Source organism: Medicago truncatula, chromosome 3, assembly GCF_003473485.1.
Source record: "Medicago truncatula cultivar Jemalong A17 chromosome 3, MtrunA17r5.0-ANR, whole genome shotgun sequence".
Classification (NCBI taxonomy): Eukaryota; Viridiplantae; Streptophyta; class Magnoliopsida; order Fabales; family Fabaceae; genus Medicago; species Medicago truncatula.
The window spans coordinates 18,054,615-18,060,792 of record NC_053044.1 but is presented as its reverse complement, the minus strand read 5'-3'; the positions used below and the strand labels follow the sequence as shown (position 1 = coordinate 18,060,792).

Here is a 6,178-nt window from a genome sequence, read left to right as displayed (position 1 = left end):
TACCCCCTTCCCCAATCTAGATTCAATGGTTCCCCTTAAAAACATCATCTTCACGTAGGAGGTCGGAGGGCCTACCCCCTTCCCCAATCTAGATTCAATGATGCCTTTTAAAGTTTCTTTTCTAAGATAACATTACCTTCACGTAGGAAGTCGGAGGGCCTACCTCCTTCCCCAATCTAGATTCAATAATGCAACCTTGAAATAAATTTTAAGCTTGGCTTTTTATTCCTTTACGCTAACTTATATTATTTTTACTTTGAGAATTTTTAAAGGTTAACATACCACTAAAATTAGAACACATTTCCTTAAAATGCCTATTCATACATTTACTCAAGGGAAGCAACTTGTGCATTTTTTTATTCACTTTAAAACAAGATGTGGGTATATAAGGAGAACTTAAAACACAAGAATTTACGTTCATGTACAAGAAACGACCAATAAAAGGAGACAATAAAAAAAATTATTTCATGATTTTTCAATAAAAAAGAGGTACTTAATCATGCCTTTCACAATAAAACAAAACAAAAAGAATAAAGTTCAAGGGAGTTTGGAAACACTACGACTAAAGACACTTTATTAGGCTCCCCCCACACTTAGGAGAAGCATTGTCCTCAATGATTGAAGAAGAAAAATGAAAGAAACAAGGAAAAAGTGGGAAAAGATGCGGAAAGCTCACAATTTGCCAAAAATTGAACCTTGGAAGCTTGTCAGATTGGCACGGCCGTGCCAACTTTAGCACGGGTCGTGCCATCATGCTACCAACTAATGTTGATTTTGTGTGTTGGATCCTGGCACGGCCGTGCCAGATCAAGCACGAGCCGTGCCACCTTTCTGGGTCTTGTAACTTTGCATTTCCTAATCAATCTTGGACATTTACCTACAAAACAAAAAGAAATAACAGAAAACAAAGAAAGCAATTAAATCAGTGGGTTGCCTCCCACAAAGCGCTCTTTTATTGTCACTAGCTTGACGAAAGTAAGGATAAAAATCCTTAAGAAGGGTCACTTAGAGTAAAATCAGCCACCACTTCATTTACTTCTCCGGTATAGATTTTAAGCCTTTGCCCATTAACCGTAAAGGATCTGGTTTCTTCAGAAAAGATTTCAATTGCCCCATAAGGGTAGACCGTGCGAACTTGAAATGGACCGGACCATCGCGACCTTAGTTTACCTGGAAAGAGGTTTAACCTAGAATTAAAGAGCAGCACAAGATCACCGTTTTTGAAGTGCTTTTTGATGATTTTCTTGTCATGCCAATTCTTAGTTCTTTCCTTGTAAATGCGGGCATTCTCATAAGCATCTATCCTAAGTTCTTCTAGCTCGCTTAATTGAAGTTTTCTTTTTTCACCGGCTAAATTGGGGTCTAAGTTGAGATTTCGAATTGCCCAATAAGCCTTATGCTCGAGCTCAATCGGAAGGTGATAAGATTTCCCGTAGATTAGTTTAAAAGGAGTCATTCCAATGTGAGTTTTATAAGCCGTTCGATAGGCCCAAAGGGCATCGTCAAGCTTACTTGACCAATCTTTCCTAGAGGTTGAAACAATTTTTTCAAGGATAGCTTTGATTTGTCTATTTGAGACCTCCACTTGTCCACTAGTTTGTGGGTGATAAGGTGTTGCAATTTTGTGCCTTACTCCAAGTTTTTGCAAAAAATTTTCAAAATGTTTTGAAATGAAGTGAGATCCTCCATCGCTTATCACAACCCTTGGCACTCCAAACCTATGGAAAATAATTTTTTTAAACAGTTTTATAACAACTTGTGCATCATTAGTGGGGGAGGCAATGACTTCAACCCATTTGGACACATAGTCAACCGCTACCAATATGTATTGATTCCGAAAAGAAGAGGGGAAAGGTCCCATAAAGTCAATACCCCAAACATAAAAAATTTCTTCCTCAAGGATGTTGTTCAAAGGCATTTCATTTCTTTTAGTAATACTAACAGTGCGTTGACATTTGTCACATTTAGAAATAAAGAGATGCACATCTTTGAAAAGTGATGGCCACCATAAACCAGAATGAAGAATTTTGAAAGAAGTCTTTTGTGTACTGGCGTGGCCACCATAAGAAGAGGAGTGGCAATGGGTTAGAATACTACTTACCTCATTTTCAGGAATGCATCTTCTGAAAATCCCATCTGAGCTTCTCCTGAAGAGGTAAGGCTCATCCCAATAATAATGCTTGAGATCATTGAAGAACTTCTTCTTTTGTTGGTAGCTCAACTCAGGTGGCAGTACTCCGGCTGCAAGAAAATTAACAAAATCTGCATACCAAGGTGCGTTAGTTTGTGCCAATAAGAAGAGTTGGTCATCCGGGAAAGAATCATCCAAGGGTAGTTCATCTTCATTGGTCTCCCTAAGTTGGGACAAGTGGTCAGCTACAACATTGCCAACACCCTTTTTATCTTTTATTTCAAGGTCAAATTCTTGGAGGAGCAAAATCCATCGGATCAACCTCGGTTTGGCATCTTTTTTGTTTAGCAAATATTTAATGGCTGAGTGATCTATGTAAACAATGATTTTTGATCCCACCAAGTATTGCCTGAATTTGTCAATGGCATATACAACTGCTAATAATTCTTTTTCTGTTGTGGCATAATTTACTTGTGCCCCATCTAGGGTCTTACTTGCATAGTATATGGCATGCATCTTTTTTTCCTTTCTTTGTCCTAACACCGCCCCAACTGCATAGTCGCTTGCGTCACACATTATTTCGAAAGGCAAGTTCCAATCTGGTGGTTGTATGATTGGGGCAGTAATCAATGCTTCCTTCAACCTAGAAAATGCTTGTAAACAAGTATCATCGAAGACAAAGTGTGCGTCCTTAAGAAGCAGACTTGTTAGTGGTTTAGTGATTGATGAAAAATCTTTAATGAAACGGAGGTAGAACCCTGCATGTCCTAGGAAACTTCTAATTTCTTTGACTGAGGTGGGAGGTAGCATTTTTTCAATAATCTCGATTTTTGCTTTGTCTACCTCTATACCTCTTTCGGAGACCAAGTGTCCAGGACAATTCCTTCTCTTACCATGAAGTGACATTTCTCCCAATTCAAGACTAGGTTCACCTACTCACATCTTTCCAAAACTTTTTCAAGGTTAGTCAAACAATTATCAAAACTAGATCCATGCACAGAAAAATTATCCATAAAAACTTCCATTATCTTTTCAACAAAGTCAGAAAAAATAGACATCATGCATCTTTGAAAAGTAGCAGGGGCATTACAAAGACCAAAAGGCATCCTCCTATAGGCAAAGGTTCCAAAGGGGCATGTAAAAGTAGTATTTTCTTGGTCATTAGGGTGAATGGGTATTTGGAAAAATCCGGAATAACCATCTAAGTAACAAAAATGTGAATGCTTTGCTAACCTTTCTAACATTTGATCTATAAAAGGGAGAGGGAAGTGATCTTTACGGGTTGCTTTATTAAGCTTCCTATAATCGATGCACATTCTCCAACCGGTGACGGTTCTAGTAGCAATGGATTCATTTTTATCATTTTTAATAACTGTAAGACCACCCTTCTTAGGTACGACTTGCACGGGGCTAACCCATTTGGAATCAGAAATTGGATAAATAACACCTGCATCTAGAAGTTTTAAAACTTCTTTTTTCACAACTTCTTTCATATTCCTCCATACTTTGATGTTCAATGGAGGGTTTATAGTCTTCTTCAAGAAGTATCCTATGCATGCATAACGAAGGATTTATTCCTTTAATGTCATCAATGGTGTACCCTATAGCTTTAGGATATTTCTTGAGGACATAAAGTAACTTTTCAGTTTCCACTTCATCGAGGCTTGCATTCACAATAACAGGGTAGGTTGAGTTAGGGCCCAAGAATTCATAACTTAGATTTGATGGAAGCGGTTTAAGCTATACTTTCGGTGCTCCCTTTGGTAGAAGTGCTGGCTCTTCCTTTACTAATTCCTCCATACTTAAACCTTCCATTGGAGGGGTTCTATTCAACAACTCTTCATAAGCTTTCGCCTCCCCTTCCAGCTTTGTACCTGCATTGTTTACCAAGCATACTTCCAAACCATCATGTGTAGTTGATGCTAAAGAGCATTCTTTCACGCAATGGTCGACTATATCTATCATGCAACAAGAGTCCTTAATGGAAGGACTTTTCATTAGTTTGGCAAGTTCAAATTCAACAGTTTCACCAACATTAAAAGCTAACTTACCATTTTTAACATCAATGATGGCTCCTGCAGTAGCAAGGAAAGGTCTTCCTAAAAGAATTGGTACTTGGTTGTCTTCCTCCATCTCCATTACAACAAAATCAGCGGGGATGTACACCTCTCCTTCCTTAACGGGGACATCTTCTATGATTCCAGTTGGGTACTTAACAGAACGGTCCGCTAATTGTAGGGTCATCCTGGTCGACTTAAGTTCCCCTATTCCCAGTCTCTCATAAAGGGATAAAGGCATTAGGCTGACACTGGCTCCTAGGTCACACATAGCTTTATTCACTACTTCCGACCCTATGACACAAGGTATGGAAAAACTACCTAGGTCTTTAAGCTTTGGTGGCAGTTTATTTTGGATGATGGCACTACATTCTTCCGTAAGGTTAACCGTCTCACCTTCCTCAATTTTTCTCTTTTGAGAAAGGATTTCTTTTAAAAATTTAGCATAGGTAGGCATTTGGGTTAAGACTTCGGTGAAAGGCACATCAATGTATATTTTGTTCATCATTTCTATGAACTTTTTAAATTGCTCATCTAGCTTAGATTTGGCAAACCTTTGCGGGAAGGGAATTTTTGGCTTAAAGGGATCTGGTGTGGTTTCCTCAACTCGTGGTTCTTCTCTTTCTACCCTAGTTTCCCTTAGCGGTGGTTCGCAAATCTCTTTCTCACTTTCATTGGATTTGGTTATCCATATGGGGTCTTTGAGTGGCTTACCACTCCTAAGTGTAACAATATTCATTTTGTTGGGGTAACCGACCTTATGAACTACTTGGGAGAGCTGAGTTTATGAAGTTTTGTTGTGAGAGGAGATGGAGTCTATCTTTGTTGTGAGAGTGGCAAGAGAGTCGGTCAAAAGTCTGGTTTGATTCTTAAGCTCTTGGAGCTATTCGGATTGTTTAAGAAAATAGTTTTCCATTAAAAGTTCAATGTGAGACTTTTGAACAACTCTTTGGCCATTCTGAACAAAGTTTAACTGCTCAACACTAACTAGTTTGCAATCGATGCTAAAATGACTAGATATGCCACATGCTTCACATGGAGGTAAAAAAGAAGTAGGTGCGACAGCACAAGTATTCATGTGATCAAGTCTTTGAGATAGTGCATTCACCTTGGTAGATAGATAGTCAAAGGAAGAGATTTCGTTCATACTTGCCTCTTTTTCAAAGGGTGAAGAGTTGATGATTCCTTTCTCTTCAGTCCATTGAAAATGGTTTAGAGCCATGTCTTCAATCAAGGCATAAGCTGTTGTAAAATCTTTGTTCATTAGGGCACCACCTGCAGCTGCATCAACAGTTAACTTAGTGTTAGATGTTAAACCATTGTAGAAGGTGTGGATGATTAACCATTTCACCAAACCATGATGGGGACAAAGTCTAAGTATTTCTTTAAAACGCTCCCACACATCGTAAAGAGATTCCCCGCTTTCTTGAGTAAATTGGTAAAGCCTTCCCCTAAGTTGGGCGGTTTTTGATGGGGGAAAGAAACAACAAAGGAATTCTCGCCCCAGTTGATCCCATGAGGTGATGGAGCCGGGTTTTAAAGAATTGAACTAATTGCTGGCCTTATCTTTTAGAGAAAAAGGGAAGAGATGTAGCCTAACGGTCTCTTGGTCGTCTTTGTAAGTTACACTAAGTCTCCAAAAGGTTGAGATATGCAAATTTGGGTCTTCAGAGGGTGATCCAGAAAACTGGTTTTGTTGTACCAAACATAGTAGTGCAGGTTTTATTTTGAAGCTACTACCTTCGACCGTTGGGTAGACTATAATAGTGCATGGCTCATCTGAAGAAGGGATCGAATACTCCTTAAGAGTGCGTTCCTCAGCCATGTTATCTATTAGTTTATGCCACCCAAGAAGTCAAGTGTAAGGAAAGAAAGAAAGAAGAAGAAGAAGAAAAGAGGGAGAAGGAGTTCTAATCACAAAGTACTCCCCGGCAGCGGCGCCAAAAACTTGATGAGATAAAACCGCAAGTGCACGGTCTTACCGAAGTAG

At 39.1% G+C, this 6,178-nt stretch overlaps 1 non-coding gene across 1 annotated transcript; it reads left to right on the top strand.

Moving 5' to 3' along the window:
• The first annotated feature begins 5,540 nt into the window (after positions 1 to 5,540).
• LOC120579812 (small nucleolar RNA R71) lies at positions 5,541 to 5,647 on the top strand. Its single transcript, XR_005645557.1, has one exon. It is a non-coding gene; the product is annotated as a small nucleolar RNA R71 (small nucleolar RNA).
• Positions 5,648 to 6,178: the final 531 nt, after the last annotated feature.